The 17,071-nt window shown below is 44.7% G+C and overlaps 1 protein-coding gene and 1 pseudogene across 2 annotated transcripts in view; both read left to right on the top strand.

Annotated features, from left to right (window-relative positions):
* Positions 1-4,663: 4,663 nt before the first annotated feature.
* The window catches only part of LOC141984643 (glutathione S-transferase-like), a 31,966-nt gene continuing 19,558 nt past the window's right edge, over positions 4,664-17,071 (top strand). Inside the window, exon 1 of one of the 2 annotated variants that reach the window (XM_074947817.1) lies at positions 4,664-4,803. The gene's annotated coding sequence lies outside the window, so the exon portion shown is untranslated. The remainder of the gene's footprint in view (positions 4,804-17,071) is intronic. The other variant, XM_074947816.1, reaches the window with a different exon arrangement.
* LOC141984475 (uncharacterized) lies at positions 7,664-11,160 on the top strand (annotated as a pseudogene).

Raw genomic sequence — 17,071 nt, 5'->3', positions numbered from 1 at the left:
CCCCCCAAATACTTCCCAAAACCTTGCACCCCACTTCCTGGACAAGGTTTGGTAAAAAGCCTCACCAATTTGCCTAGGTGACTACAGACCCAAACCCTTGGATCTGAGAACAATGAAAAAGCATTCAGTTTTCTTACAAGAAGACCTTTTAATAGAAATAAGAGTAAACAGAAGTAAAGAAATCCCCTCTGTAAAATCAGGATGGTAGATACCTTACAGGGTAATTAGATTCAAAACATAGAGAATCCCTCTAGGCAAAATCTTAAGTTACAAAAAAGATAGACAGAAATAGTTATTCTATTCAGCACAATTCTTTTCTCAGCCATTTAAAGAAATCATAATCTAACACGTACCTAGCTAGATTACTTACTAAAAGTTCTAAGACTCCATTCCTGGTCTATCCCCGACAAAAGCAGCATACAGACAGACAGAGACCCTTTGTTTCTCTCCCTCCTCCCAGCTTTTGAAAGTATCTTGTCTCCTCATTGGTCATTTTGGTCAGGTGCCAGCGAGGTTACCTTTAGCTTCTTAACCCTTTACAGGTGAGAGCAGTTTTCCTCTGGCCAGGAGGGATTTTAAAGGGGTTTACCCTTCCCTTTATATTTATGACACAAATATATCAGCTCTAAAATGTCCACATCCTGCATTTGTATCAAACTTTTATCTCCTTCTGCCCCCGCATTATTAAACATCTTAGGAAGTTCTATCATTGCGTGTAGCCGTCTTGTATCTAACTTGTTCCATAAATATTCACTCAGCAATAATATGGAAGACCTTTTCTAACCTAATAAAATAATTTCATTCGTATGTGCGTAGTATTGCTTTTCTTTTTTTAATTTGTTGATTAATCGTTGAAACATGTTTTAAGTGAAGTGGACATCAGAGTTTAGAAATTCCTATGATTTTAATAACCTGATATAATTTTTTCTTTCCCAGTTTCAAAATACTAACTATACACATCTCCTAAAACTTATCCATTGCACCTGGGTTAATAAAATTCCTAATCTAATGCTCCTGCTATTGTAGACGGACAAGGCATACGGGGGGAGGGGCAGGAGAAAAAAATTGGCATGCATCTCTTACCCCAAGCCATGTTTGGCTTTGTCATGGTCCCTCACCACTCTGAACTCTGGGGTACAGATGTGGGGACCCGCATGAAAGACCCCCTAAGCTTATTTCTAGCAGCTTAGGTTAAAACTTCCCCAAGGCACAAATCCCTTCTTGTCCTTGGACGGTATTTGCTGCCACCACCAAGTGAGTTAGAGAAAGATTCAAGGAAAAGAACCACTTTGAGTTCCTCTTCCCCAAAATATTCCCCTCCAGCCCTTTCATCCCCTTTCCTGGGGAGGCTTAAGAATAATATCCTCACCAATTGGTACAGGTGAGCACAGACCAAATCCCTGGGTTTTTAGGATACTAAAACCAATCAGATTCTTTAAAAAACAGAACTTTATTATAAAGAAAAAAAGTAAAAGAAGCACCTCTGTAAAATCAGGATGGAAGGTAATTTTATAGGGTAATCAGATTCAAAACACAGAGGATTCCCCTCTAGGCAAAACTTAAAAGTTACAAAAAACAGGGATAAACCTTCTAAGCATAGGGAAAATTTGCAAGCTAAAACAAAAGATACTCTAATGCATTTCCTTGCTATTACTTACTATTTCTGTAATTTTAGATGTATCATTCAGTAGGAGCTAGATTACTTGCTTGGTCTCTCTCTTTGTCTCTGGAGAGAACAACAAAAGCCCAAAACAAAATCTTTTCCCCTTATTGGTCCTTTTGGTCAGGTGTCAACCAAAGCTTCTTAAGCCTTTACAGGTAAAGGAGGGATTTTAGGATACCCTTAGCTGTATGTTTATGACATGGCAAATGAATCTTCAGGGGGATTTCATGTGTGTTTATCAACTCTTGATCCAGGTGAAGTACAGTTACTCACTGTAAAATGCTATCACATTCCATATTTTGTGTCAAGTGAGCTCATTTTACAGGTAAAAAGATTTCTCCCCATTCTCCTATTGGCACTATTCAACTTCTGCAATAGTTAAAGGGTAGGAAGGGAGATGCTGCTCAGCAAGAATAACCAATTTATGGGGCAATTGTGGTGTAATGGGAAGCATACTCATTACAATACAGTATGCTTGCCAGCACCCACATGGATTCCATGCTCTTCTGGGAAGCTCCCAAGCCTGAAGTTGACTAGACATTTCAGCATTAGGGCTGTATTTCCTTCATCCAAGAGAAGTTTTGGGCTGATCTGTCTATCTTGGCTCATGTCTGTTGTCACCTGCCTAATGTTAATTGCAGCTCCAGTTTAATCCTTGGATTAATCTGAGAAATTTGAGCTAGAAGGGACCTGGAGATTATCTGGTCCAGCCCCCTGCCCTGAGGCAGGACCAAGTACATCTAGACCATCCCAGGCAGGTGCTGGTCTAAGGTGTTATTAGAAACCTCCAATGATGGGGATTCCACAACCTCCCTTGGAAGCCTGTTCCAGTGCTTAAATATCCTTGTAGTTAGAAAATATTTCATAATATCTCACCTAAATGTCCCTTGCTGCAGGTTAAATCCATTACTTCTTGTCCTACCTTCAGCAAACATGGAGAACAATTGATCACAGTCCTCTTTATAGGTTTCAGAGTAGCAACCGTGTTAGTCTGTATTCACAAAAAGAAAAGGAGTACTTGTGGCACCTTAGCGACTAACAAATTTATTTGAGCATAAGCTTTCGTGAGCTGTAGCTCACTTCATCGGATGCATTCATGCATTTTTTTTTTATTTTTTCCACTGAATACATCCGATGAAGTGAGCTGTAGCTCACGAAAGCTTATGCTCAAATAAATGTTAGTCTAAGGTGCCACAAGTAGTCCTCTTTATAACAGCCCTTAACTTATTTGAAGACTGCCCCATCAGTCATTTCTCCATATGAAACATACCCACTTTATTTAACCTTTCCTCTTAGGTCAGGTTTTCTAAACCTGTTACCACTTTTGTTGCTCTCCTCTGGACTCTCTCCATTTAGTCCACATCTTTCTTAAAGTGTGGCACCCAGAATTGGACACAGTGCTCCAACTGAGGCCTCACTAGCATCAAGTAGAGCAAGACAATTACCTCCTGTGTCTTCTGTATGACATTCCTGTTAATACACCCCAGAACATTAGCCTTCTTTTCTAACTCCATCACGTTGTTGGCTTATACTCAATTTGTGATCCACTATAACCATCAGATCCTTTTTAGCAGTATTACCACCTAGCCAGTTATTCCCCGTTGTGTATTTGATTTTTCCTTCCTAAGGGAAGTTCTTTGCACTTAACATGATTGAATTCAATAAAGGTAATTTCAGACCAATTCTCCAATTTGTCACAGTTCTGATTGCTAATCCTGTCCGCCAAAGTGCTTGCAACCATTTAAGAAGAGAACATAAACTCTCTCGTTTACCCTACCTCCTTTGCCACGGGAGCTTTCCCTACTGGCTGTGGTATCCTGTTACAGGAGACCTGTCATGTGACACTGAAATAATTTACCTTCCCAAGCCTGAGTTCCAAGAAACTTGGAAGATGAACACCTGCCAGTTGCTCTCCCTGAGTTCTGGCTCAGTAGCCTGTAATGTTCTCAGATCCCAGTGGTTTGCTGCCTCCAGGTGGTTGATAGGTTACTTTCTAACATCCTCAATTCGGGATCAAATAGTTAATTTCTGTCACTATGTGAGAGGGAGGGAAGGGAGGCTGGGTTTGAGTGTCTTCATTACTACTGCCAGCGTTTTACTTCCAGTATTTATTAACATGATCTGACCTGCTGTCTGGCATCCTGTCACAAACAGAAATGAGGAGGAACCACTAGAATAGTTCCTGGGACCCAGAATTGGGGGTGACAGGCCTTAGTGATTCCATAGCATGTGTCTTCCTGTCTGTCAGCCTGGAGCTGTGCCATCTTCACAGATCTACCAAGGATAAGGTGGGGGAGCAGCAGCTGCCTGGCTCTGAGGCGTGAGGCTATTCTGAAAGGGAATGAATGCCGCTCAAGGCATCAATAACTCCTATGCTGCACCTTCTCCCTCCCCTGAGGGGCAGGAGGGGAGGATTCTCAGGGATGCAAGAAAGTGCTGATGTGGTGACTGCCCTTCACATGGGGGTGTGGTCCAGCAGCTCCATGGATGGTGCAGCATGCTGCAGGGCCACTCTTGTTCCCTATGGATTGGTTTCTTCTGCAGCCCAGCCCCTCCCCAACTCTGCTCCCATGAGGAGCATTCTAAAGAAACATCAGGCCATTCTCCCCATTCATGCAGGTCAAAGCCTGTGGAGTCCCTCAGATAGCCGTGGAAGGGGGTAGGGGAGATAGCTAAGGAGGCAGCAACCCTCACTTCAATGCTGTTCCCATCCAGGCCTGCCAGTGTCTAGTCACTCTGTTACTAGAGCCCATAGAATATTCATTATTCTCCAAACTTTGGGAAAGGCAGATCTGTGAGATCAATTTCAATCACACCTCTCACAATACAGAAGAAAGGGGTAATAGACTAAAGTCCATTGCTCTTCAGGAGTCCTGAGTATTTAATAACCCACCAAAAAGCTGTAAAATACTGAACCATGCCCTACTGCAGCTCCCTGGTAGTAATTATTAACGGGCTTTGGGCAGCCTTTGCAATATAACTGAGACACATTGCTCTGCGACTTCCTAAGGAAAGGCCCTGTTCAATTGTGAACATTGAGGGATAAGAACAAACATTCTGTACTGAGCATCCCAGTGTCTAGCCTTCTCTCCATTGGATCACCATGTTTTCCAACACCTTGTTCAGTGACTGAGTTTCAGGTAAGCCTGTCTCATAACTCTGGAATTAAGCTCACTCCATATCTAGAAGCACTGAGATTTTTAGATAGTCTGCTGGGATGTACAGATGCCTGCAACCCTTTGTCCTGCTAACTAGCACTAGTGCAGGTAGCCACTTCAGCTTCATCACAACCACTCAGGAGTAAGTACTACTTAGCATAAGTAAGGGGGTCACAGAATTGGGCCCCAAGCGACAGGTTTGGGTGCAGCATTGGTTTGGAATGCTTGTGCCCTGGTTCAGGGGTGAGTTGCTCCCCCAGTCTCTCTGTGGGCATCCTTGCCATGTGACAACTCTTTACCTGCACTCCTCCCAGAGCTGGACTCTGCAGTTCACCCCACTTTAGGCTGAATCACCAGACTGCAGTACACCCTGTTCCTGCCATCCTGTCACTGTGTGAGCAGTACCTTCCACCCCTTTGCAGCCCCTTGGGAGAGCACACCACAGGTGACAGGTTTCACTTCCTTCTCCTTTCTTCACCTACACTCAGACTGGTCACAGGGCAGCAGCCCCCCTGTTTCAAACTATTAAAAGGACAGGCCTGGCTGTATTTGGCGCTCAGAAGAAATTTCCCTTCTGGAGCCTGTCTGCAGTTAAAATGACTCAAAAACAGTGTGTTTAAAACAAATGAATTTTTGCCCAAAGTTACACAGCAAGCAGAGATCAGGGGATAAACAATAGTCACTATGCATCTGGCCTCACCTAGACATTACCCTTTCTTTGCAAGTTTTCCACTTCACTCAAGTGCCTACACCTTTGGATTGGGAAAGACAGACTTTCCCCTGGCAGTGTTTTCTCTCACAACTCCCTACTCCCACCCCCACAGCAGCAGCTGCTGCTCCTCACACCCCTTCCACTCTAAACTGGGGTCTTTAGTGGTTTAGTGCCCCTCAGATCCTTGGCTCCAACCTGAGAAAAATGTACCTGCTAGCCTGGTTGGAGCAAGATGGGGGCATGTCCCAGTTAATAGCTCCCCTGTTGTTGCCTAAAGGACCCTACGGATTCTCTCTAGTGGTACCTGGTCTTTGTCATTGTTTTGTTTCCTGTTTATTTCCTCCTCCCCCTCTCCCCTCCCCCCCCCAGGTTCATTTGATTCAATTCCAGGCACTCAAGAAGGACAACAGGTAAACTGAGGTACAGATAATATTAAATACAGATAATCACCTCATTCTCCACAGCTTGCATTTAGCAGGAATTTGGACAGTGTTGCTTCCTGTACTTAGGACCAAATCCTACTCTTGTGAAAATCATGGGAACTTTTCCATTGACTTTAACGGGAACAGGATTTGGCCCTCAGTATACATGGTGGCTCCTAGCGGTGCAAGGGACTCTTTGGGACAAAACAAAATGCATAGAGTTGTGTTTGGTGCTCTCCTCTACTAAACAAGATATCCCAGGGTCTCTTGGTACACTGCTACTTTATAGCAAAAATGAGGAGAGTGCAACTAGGTCGGGGTCAGGATCAGACTAAAGTAAAACAAAAGTCCCCTAGCATTTCTTAAAACAGGCACCCTGGCAGTTTTCCCTATTTAGTGGGAAGGTGTCAATGTGCTTACAAGGAGGGAGGGATAGCTCAGTGGTTTGAGCATTGGCCTGCTAAACTCAGGGTTGTGAGTTCAATCCTTGAGGGGGCCAGTTGGGATCTGGGGCAAAAATTGGGGATTGGTCCTGCTTTGAGCAGGGGCTTGGACTAGAAGACCTCCTGAGGTCCCTTCCAACTCTGGTATTCTATCATCATCAACTTACTTCAATTTGGTCACATCTTTGTTAAGTGGGGTCGATCGTCATTAGGAATGATTTGCAGAAAGTGCTAGGCACTTATGCTGAAGTACAGTGAATGTTACAAGATACTTTATCTTCTGAAAAGTCATCACTGCCTGACCTTCAATAGAAGCCAGACACATAACTGCCCTTATGCCTTTGAAAATTTTCCCCCCAGTCTCATAATTTTCTCCTTTTTGGTAAAGTTTGCAAATCTTGTAACATGAAAAAATACACAGACATCAGCCTCTATAGATATGCATAGATCAGGCTCTCAGTCCTGCTATGAGGTACTTTTCTGACTATAGAAGAATTAACAATAAAAAGAAAAGTGATGGCAAAATATAGTAACTAGCCCTAAGAACAACAGAATTTAGTTAACAAACCTCCCAAAAGCCAGAAAATCCCCAATGAACCGTTAAAGAATTCATGTTTGTTCCAGTACTACAGTTCAGAAGACAGGAACTGAAATCCCAAAGATATAAAAAAAGAAATGTCACATTGTAGTAATAAGGGATACCCCTTTGAAACATTTAGCATATTCAGAACAATATCTTCCCATGCTACAGCACTAGGAAACAGACTGAAATGTACTTACTGACAAATAGGAGCCAAAGGATTGGGTTCATTCATTAACAGAAGTGGGAGTCTCCTGCTCAGGATGAGTGAAAACTCCCACAAGTACTCCTTTTCTTTTTACTACAGGGAAGAGTTTCAAGTGTAGGGTTACTAGAGGCACATTTCCTCACTCAAGAAGGGGAAGGCAAGTGCTGAAGCTGGGAGGGAACTCAGAGAAGATTAGTACCAAGACTCAAATAAAACTCATTTCCTTAAACCCTGAGCTGTTTGAGAATCTCCACAAGGGGACTGATAACAGCATAAGTGTTAGAGCTAATGTAATTTCTTCCCCATGTTTCACTTACTATGTAGTGACAGTGCTGGTGAATGCAGTCTCTAGTCTAGGAAAAGTGCATCCGTTGCTAGGAGTGTGGAAGGAAAAGAGAGAGGGGAATAGATTTGATCATAGAGTTGATTTTCAATTTTTTTTTTTCTTGAACTCATGACTTCAATGGAAGAGGACGAATGGAATCCATACATTGGCTGTTGGTGGCAGCTGGGGTCGAGGTTTGTTCATTATAAGGAAATCAAGTGACTTCATATAGATTGGTTGAATTTATTTCCAGGTAATAGGAAAAAACCACTCCAACAGAATTATAGTTACTGTGACAAAGCTCTGTCCTTGCCTCCGTGGGTCCTGCATTTCCTGGCAGATTTCACTCGCCTCAGAGGCTCACTGTGACCCTCCACATAACCCTTCTCTCTCTAGAGACAAGGGTCACAGTCTACTGAGCCATTTTCATCATAAGCCAGCAAGGGAGGTGAGGAGAAGTTATCCTTCCTTGCAGCCTCTGTTGTCTCCCAGTCTCAGTGATTAATCAGGGGGCAAAGGGGCAGGAGGAGCCCAGGCCCACCCTCTACTCCAGCCCAGGGACCCTAATAGTATTAGCTATGGTAGCTGACCTTTTAGAAACATGATATGTGCAATTCCCTGGGCTACTTCCCCCACAGCAGCCCTCACTTCCTCAAGCTCCACTTCACCCTTACCTCAGGGCCTCCTTCTTGTGCCTAATATGGTGTGTACTACTCAGCCTCTCCAACAGCACAACTTCCTTCCACAGTTCCTGACATGCACACCCACCTGACTGGCTGGGAGGCTTTTAACTAGTTTCAGCCAGCCCCTGATTGGCTTCAGGTGTCCCAATCAACCGAGCATTCTCCCTGCCTTCTGGAAAGTTCTCAATTGGCCCCAAGTGTCTTAATTGACCTGGAGCAGCTTCCATTTCACTTAACCTGGTACCAAGGATTTGTTTAGCCTGGAGCTAATATATCTATCTCCCACTACTTTTCTGTAGCCATCTGGCCTTGCCCCGTCACATTACCCAGTTCCCTTCCACTGAAGTGTGTATACAGAGTCTTCCAGAGCAGACGATATCTACATTTCCAACATAAAACACAACCAAAACAATTTTTTAGTGAAGTTTGCTTTAAAAAATGTAGAAAAGATAATATGCAGTTCAAGTACATAAATAACTTCAAAAATGGGTTTCACAGAACCCCAGATTTTATCTGCTCTTATTAAAAATACTGCTAGCCGCAATGCTGGATTCTTCCTTCAATAGCTTAGGCCTGGTCTACACTACGAGTTTATGTCGGATTTAGCTGCGTTAAATCGCATTAACCCTGCACCCATCCACACAACAAAGCCATTTTTTTCGACATAAAGGGCTCTTAAAACCGATTTCTGTACTCCTCCCCAACGAGGGGATTAGCGCTGAAATCGACATTGCCATTTCGAATTAGGGTTAGTGTGGACGCAATTCGAACGTAGTGGCCTCCGGGAGCTATCCCACAGTGCACCATTGTGACCGCTCTGGACAGCACTCTGATGCACTGGCCAGGTGTACAGGAAAAGCCCTGGGAACTTTTGAATCTCATTTCCTGTTTGGCCAGGCGAGCTCATCAGCACAGGTGACCATGCAGTCCCAGAATCGAAAAAGAGCTCCAGCATGGACCGAACGGGAGGTACTGGATCTGATCGCTGTACGGGGAGAGAAATCCATGCTATCAGAACTACGTTCCAAAAGACGAAATGCCAAAACATTTCAAAAAAATCTCTGAGGCCATGAGGGACAGAGGCTACAGCAGGGACGCAACATAGTGCCACGTGAAACTTAAGGAGCTCAGACAAGCGTACCAGAAAACCAAAGAATCAAACGGACGCTCTGGGACAGAGCCCCAGACATGCCATTTCTACGCTGAGCTGCATGCAATTCTAGGGGGGGCCGCCACCACTACCCCACCCCTGTCTGTGGACTCCGATGATGGGGTACTCTCTGCCATGCCTGAGGATTTTGAGGACGGGGAAGATGAGGAGGAGGAGGAGGATGAACTTGAGGAGAGCACACAGCACACTGTTCTCCCCGACAGCCAGGATCTTTTTATCACCCTGTCTGAAATATCCTCCCAACCCAACGAAGCTGGAGAAGGGACCTCTGGTGAGTGTACCTTTTAAAATATAATACATGTTATAAAAGCAAGCATTTTTTAATGATTAAGTATCCCTGAGGACTTGGGATGCATTCATGGCCAGTACAGCTACTGGAAAAATCTGTTAATGTGTCTGGGGATGGAGCGGAAATCCTCCAGGGACATCTCCATGAAGCTCTCCTGGAGGTACTCTAAAAGCCTTTGCAGAAGGTTTCTGGGGAGAGCAGCCTTATTCTGTCCTCCATGGTAGGACACTTTACCACGCCATGCTAGTAGCAAGTAATCTGGTATCATTGCATGACAAAGCCTGGCAGCGTATGGTCCCGGTGTTTGCTGGCATTCAAGCAAGATCCGTTCTTTATCTCTCTGTGTTATCCTCAGGAGAGTGATATCGTTCATGGTAACCTGGTTGAAATAGGGGAATTTAATTAAGGGGACATTCAGAGGTGGCCGTTCCCACTGGGCTGTTTGCCTGTGGCTGAAAAGCAATCCTCCCCACTGTTAGCCATGCAGTGCAGGGGGGGTGGGCACTGGCGCTGAGCTGTTCGCGTTTGGCTAGCAGGGATCTTCCCTGATGCCAGCCACGCGGTGGGGTGAGGGGTAAAGCAATCATCCCAGAGAATTGGATGGGGGGGGTGGGTTAGTTTGCTTTCTGCTGCTGCACGTTAACAGAAAACCGCAGCACTAAATGGCCAACTCAACATGCTTTGCTTGGTATGGGAGAGGAGGGCGCTGCTGTTATGAAGGTTGCAGAAGCCGAAAGACTTTGCCTTACCTTGGCCACCTGCAAGCCGAATTCTGTTTCCCGGCACTGTGTGTGTGATCTCTAACACCAAAGCCGCAGACACTCAATATAAGATGCAAAATGCGATCTTGTACCAAAATCACATGTGCTATGTAATATGAATAGTGTTGTTCACCGTGAAAGAGTATAGCCATTGTTCTGTAAAATGTATCTTTTAAAATTCTTCACTCCCTTTTTTTCCTCCAGCAGCTGCAAATGTTTCAAGCCTCCCTCCTCTGTCCCAAAGGCTATCTCAGATAAGGCGGCAAAAAAAACGCAAGTGCGATGAAATGTTCTCTGAGCTCATGCAGTCGTCTGGCACTGAAGCAGAATGTATGGAGGGACACAATCGCAGAGTACAGGAAAGTGGCCGATGAACGTGAGGAGAGGTGGCGGCAGGAAGATCAGAGGAGGCATGAGGCAATGCTGGGGCTACTGCGGGATCAAACGGACACGCTCCAGCGTCTGGTGGAGGTTCAGGAATGGCAGCAGGATCACAGACTGCCGCTGCAGCCCCTATTAACTGCCCTCCCTCCTCCCCAAGTTCCATAGCCTCCCCACCCACACGCCCAAGAATGCGGGCAGGGGAAAGCTCCGGGCACCCAACCACTCTACCCCAGTGCTACCCAAGCAACAGAAGGCTGTCATTCAACAAGTTTTAAAGTGACCTTTTCCTTCCCTCCTACCCTCATCCCACACCCCACCCGGGCTACCTTGTGAGTTATCTCCCTACTTTTATAATCAATTAATAAAGAATACATGTTTTTAAAACAATAGTGACTTTATTTCCTTTGCAAGCCAGCTGTGATCGAAGGGGGGAGGGTGGGTGGCTTACAGGGAATTTAGAGTCAACCAAGGGGGCGGGTTTTCATCAAGGAGAAACAAACAGAAGTGTCACACAGTACCCTGGCCAGTCACGAAACTGGTTTTCAAAGCTTCTCTGATGCGCAGCGCTTCCTGCTATGCTCTTCTAACCGCCCTCGTGTCTCACTGCACGTATTCAGCGGCCAGGCGATTTGCCTCAACCTCCCACCCCACCATAAACTTCTCCCCCTTACTCTCACAGAGATTGTGGAGCACACAGCAAGCAGCAATAACAATGGAATGGGAATATTGGTTTCGCTGAGGTCTGAGCGAGTCAGCAAACTGCGCCAGCGATGCTTTAAACATCCAAATGCACACTCTACCACCATTCTGCACTTGCTCAGCCTGTAGTTGAACAGCTCCTTACTACAGGGTGCCTGTGTACAGTTTCATGAGCCAGGGCATTAAGGGGTAGGCTGGGTCCCCAAGGATAACTATAGGTATTTCAACATCCCCAACAGTTATTTTCTGGTCGGGGAAGTAAATCCCTTCCTGCAGCCATTTAAACAGACCACAGTTCCTAAAGATGTGAGCGTCATGAACCTTTCCCGGCCATCCCACGTTGATGTTGGGGAAATGTCCCTTGTAATCCACCAGTGCTTGCAGCACCATTAAAAAGTACCCCTTTCAGTTTATGTACTGGCTTCCCTGGTGGTCCGGTCCCAAGATAGGGATATGGGTTCTGTCTATCGCCCCACCACAGTTAGGGAATCCCATTGCAGCAAAGCCATCCACTATGACCTGCACATTTCCCAGAGTCACTACCTTTGATAACAGCAGCTCACTGATGGCGTTGGCTACTTGCATCACAGCAACCCCCACAGTAGATTTGCCCATTCCAAATTGATTACCGACTGACTGGTAGCTGTCTGGCGTTGCAAGCTTCCACAGGGCTATTGCCACTCGCTTGTGAACTGTGAGGGTTGCTCTCATCTTGGTATTCTTGCGCTTCAGGGCAGGGGAAAGCAAGTCACAAAGTTCCATGGAAGTGCCCTTACACATGCGAAAGTTTTGGAGCCACTGGGAATCATCCCAAACCTGCAACACTATGCGGTCCCACCAGTCTGTGCTTGTTTCATGGGTCCAGAATCAGCATTCCACAGCATGAGCCTGCCCCAGTAACACCATGATCTCCAAATTGCCGGGGACCATGGTTTTAGACAAAGCTGTGTTCATGTCCTCATCACCGCGCTGTCGTCGCCTCCTCGCCTGGTTTTTCAGGTGCTGGTTCTGCATAAACTGCACAATAATGCGCAAGGTATTTACAATGGTCATAACTGCTGCGGTGAGCTGAACGGGCTCCATGCTTGCCATGCTATGGCGTCTGCTTGGGCAATCCAGGGGAAAGAGCGCGAAATGATTGTCTGCTGTTGCTTTCACAGAGGGAGAGAGGGTTGACTGACGACATTTACCCATAACCACCTGCGACAAATTTTTGGCCCCATCAGGCATTGGGAGCTCAGCCCAGAATTCCAATTGGCAGCGGGGACTGCAGGAACTGTGGGATAGCTACCCACAGTGCACCTCTCGGAATGTCAATGCTTGCCACGGTACTGTGTACGCAAACCGCCGAATTAATGTGCTTAGCATGAATGCATGCACTCGACTTTATACAATCTGTTCCCAAAAATCAACTTCTGTAACATTGGAGTACTTTCGTAGTATAGACATGGCCTTAGAGTTGGACATTAAAGATCCTGCAATTCATTCCACTGCAGTGTTGTCCTCACAGAGAGCCCTATTGACTTGGTCGTGTCAACACTAGGAAAGCACGGTCTCTTTATAGTGAAAATTCTTGTTATAAAAGCAAGGTGATGATATTTCCAAAAGCAAGAGGAAAGGGTTAGTTTTATAGGGCAAGGAGAATTCTGCAGTTCCAGAACTCAAGTTTGGAAATAGTGAAGCAGAGGTAACATTTTAAATTACCACAATTTGGCCAAGAAGAAAAATCTTAAATAGTTTGTGTCGTCCCCAACTGCTTTAAAAATTAGAAAATACGTATTATCAAGGATCCTGAAAAAGCTGACGGGCTTATCAATGTATTTTAATGAATAATGCCGTGGCTGGCTGTACCAACCAGGTATTAGTGCTGAGCATAAAGCTTTTTGAATAAATTTATCTTTCTTCACACAATCAGGAACTCATGAACTTGGTCTTTCACAGCATTTATTTAATATCTGTGGCTCGTTATTTGACATGGTTATTAGTATTGCTGGACTCTGGCAAGAGTAAAACATATAGTTTTCAACAATTTTTAATAATTTGAGGATTAAACCTGTTTTTTTTTCTGTATTTCCATCTGTAACAATCACCTTTTGGAACTTAAATACAGAGGCTTTGATTTTTGTCTCTTGCTCTAACAACACAGTCTGCCAGCATCCTATTAGACACAGGTGTTTGAAAGCAAGCTGCAGAATAAGAGCTGTTCTGTACTAAAGTCCTTGATGTGGGAGGTTCTTATCACTAAGCTCCATTGCTTCACCCTTGGTCAAGATAGCAGCTCATCTAAGGGTTGTGCTGAGCTTTTTTTTTTTTTTTTTTTTTTTGGCGGGGGGGGGGGGGCGGTTTCTCTCAATTCCAGTCTGTCCAAAATGCTGCTGCCAAAATCATCTCTCTTCTGATACTTTGATATGTACACACTTCCTGAATCTCTGCACTGACTTCTCCTCTTCTACAGACCATTCAAACTCCTCCTCCTCTCTTTACAAGCACTCCACACTTCCACTCTTGTCTGCATTCATTTTTGCTCCTTGCTTTTAATCTGTTAACATACAGCTTATTACTCTACCCACCTTTCCTAACCCATTTAGCAAAAGTGCTTTCACCTAGGCACACCATAATCTATTTGCCTACTTGTGATAAGTTAAAAATGAAAGGAGGAGAGTTGATGATTACCCTGAGGGAGGCTATAAACAGAGCACTCCCACGGGGCCCTGAAGAGGGAGCTGTGAAAACATATCTCGCCACAAGCAGGAGACAGGCAAATGGTCTCCCTGCTACAGGCCCAAAGATTCTATCTATCTATCTGTCTAGAACTGAATCAGATAGAGAGACATGAAATGATGGTAAACTTATTTTAGGGAACAGGGAAAAGAAAACAAGATAAGAAAACTGACAGCTGAAATGGAACATTGCATTATGGAAGCCTTATTCCACGGCTGCGATACTTCTTAGCAAAAGGTACTGTCCCTGGTGGCACCTTCCACTGTGGTGAAGTATTGCTTTTTGAGGCTTCATTCCACACTGAGAAGTGCAGTGGTAGCTGCCAGACATGAGGAGGATTTTCTAAAGTTTTATTTTAAAATAGGAAACATGATGTTTATTTCCGATTGTGGACGTCATTCTGACAACCCAGGTCACAGAACAGGGGTTGAGTTGGGGGATTTCATTACTTGTCTCATTAATCAACTGGCATTATTGGGTTTTTCAAATTTCCCCTGAAGTGAAAAGCCCTCAAATATCTCCTGATTCATAATTCCTGATACATAGTTCAGCTATCTTGTTTTTATTGCTCTCTTTCCAGTTTGAAGAGAATATGAAAAGCTACTCCATGGTGAGGCTGAAGACTGAGTCTTGAGTGACTACCAGATTTTTTTTTTTACCTCAGAATCATAGAATCAGAGAAGATTAGGGTTGGAAGAGACCTCAGGCGGGCATCTAGTCCAACCCCCTGCTCAAAGCAGGACCAACTCAACTAAATCATCCCAACGAGGGTTTTGTCAAGCTGGGCCTTAAAAACCTCTAAGGATGGAGATTCCACCACCTCAGCATTTGTAGGTTATATTGTAAAGCAGTGTCCAGGCTTTTCAGCTTTAGGCTTGAACAGATATCAAAAAGGTCAAGTGGCCATGTGTTTGGTACTTGGGGGAGGCCTCCAGCCCCCTTCACTCAGTGGGAGTAGAAACAACCTGCAAGTGCCCTGCTAGGGATTTTCTGGCATGGGGCAGTGGGCATAAAGTCAGTGTAACCCACTCCTCTGCCTCACTACACTCAGCTTCTGGCACAGGGGATATGACTACCTGGGAAAATGTCTGTATTACTTTTTATGACTATTACATGTGACTCAGTTTCCCTATTCAGTGTTGTATTGCTGCCTGCCTGAATGCATAGAGTTAAATCAAAGGAGACTGTAAGAAGGTTGTTTCGAGGCTAGGATGTTTCAAGGCTTGCGGTAAAAGGAGACTTAACCCTTCCAAGACCCTAGAACAGGGAGGGGATTCTGAAGTAAACTAAGATAAAATGATGGGCTGGGAAGACAGACAGAGAGAGAGCAGGATAGGTGGCTGCTCCTTGCCAGGGATGGAGCAAGTAAGTAACAGCCATGTAAGCCTGTTACTGTTGCTACATTTTCTCTAAATGGTTTGTACCTTTGAGGAATGAATAAATCATGCTTTGTTCTGAAGAAGCTCTTTTTAGTCACTTTAATCAGCTGCTGTTACAAGCTTCCAAAGGGGATACCATGGCAGGGTCCAACCCCAGGTGGATCTGTTGAAGTAGTCACAGTCAGTACCCAGGGGTCTGTAACCCAGGTCCTGGTCAGAGAGTGGGCAAATTGCAGAATTCAACCACAGGAGAGATAGAGACCTGAAGCCTGACACCTGTGCAGGTTGTACTCAGGGAGACCCCCAAGAAGGGACAGCAATGCAGCTATCCTGGTAACCGTGACGAAGGAGATACCAGAAGTTGAGAAGAGAGCACTTTGCACTGTGGATATTCCTAGCTGATGTATGGTCCATAAGGGATCGTCACAAGTTAGAATGTCCCACATTTAGAAATGTCCAGATTTTTTGGAGAAACTTTAGACTAGAACTGGTTAAAACTAGTGAAAAGTAGGAGAGGAGGTATGTTAGCAGGTACAGCAGGTGCACTGATTTAGGGTGTAGCTGTAGAAAGCAACTCTCAGCTCTAACACTTCTGAATAATTTATCATTAGTGCTCACCCTATTATTATAAAATTCAACAGGTCGATATGTTGCTTATGGCTAGCTATAAAACCTTCTGCTGATGTGATTATAGCCATCTGTCACAGCCATTACTCATCTATAACACATTTAGCTCATTGCCATGGGAAGTTGTGAGGGCCAAATGTATACCAGCGTTCAAAAAGAACTAGATAAGTTCATGGAGGATCATCTCCATCAGTGGCTAATAGCCAATGTGGTTGGGGAAGCAACCCCATGCTCGGAGTGACCCTAAACCTCTGACTGCCAGAAGCCAGAAGGGAATGACTGGACGGATCACTCCTACTGCCCTGTTCTGTTACTGGTACTGGCTACTGGTACTGGCTACTGTTGGAATTCAAGACACTGGACTAGATGGACAACTAGTCTGACTCAGCATGGCTGAACTTATGTTCTTATATCTGCAACATGCTAAGAACATCTTCTAATCCTCTGTAAACTATTTATGCATCCTTAATATAAATGTTACACATTCTTTTTCTAAGCAATTTAGAATTGTTCTAAACAATTACTGTTCAGCCACACTTAATCTTTTGTGCAATAAGTGGCAACATTTTATGATATACACCTGCTTAGCACAGTAGAATTTCAGTGTCTCTCAAATGCAGAAATATTAGCAGCCAATGCTGCTCACACTGAAAGAGCTGTGTCACACATCCCATTGACTTATGTGGAGAACAGCACCAGGCCCCAGTCAGCTACTCGGGTTCCAGTGCAATGATATGACAGTTATGGGAACTCAGTGTCTTGACATTATTTTTCCTTTCTCAGATGGGGCCCTGCTATTTCAACAAGTGCCCATGGTGGAAATTGATGGGATGAAGATGGTGCAGA

This window comes from Natator depressus, chromosome 3 (assembly GCF_965152275.1).
Source record: "Natator depressus isolate rNatDep1 chromosome 3, rNatDep2.hap1, whole genome shotgun sequence".
NCBI lineage: Eukaryota > Metazoa > Chordata > Testudines > Cheloniidae > Natator > Natator depressus.
Note: the sequence above shows the minus strand (reverse complement) of the source record. Positions and strands in the feature narration are given on the sequence as shown.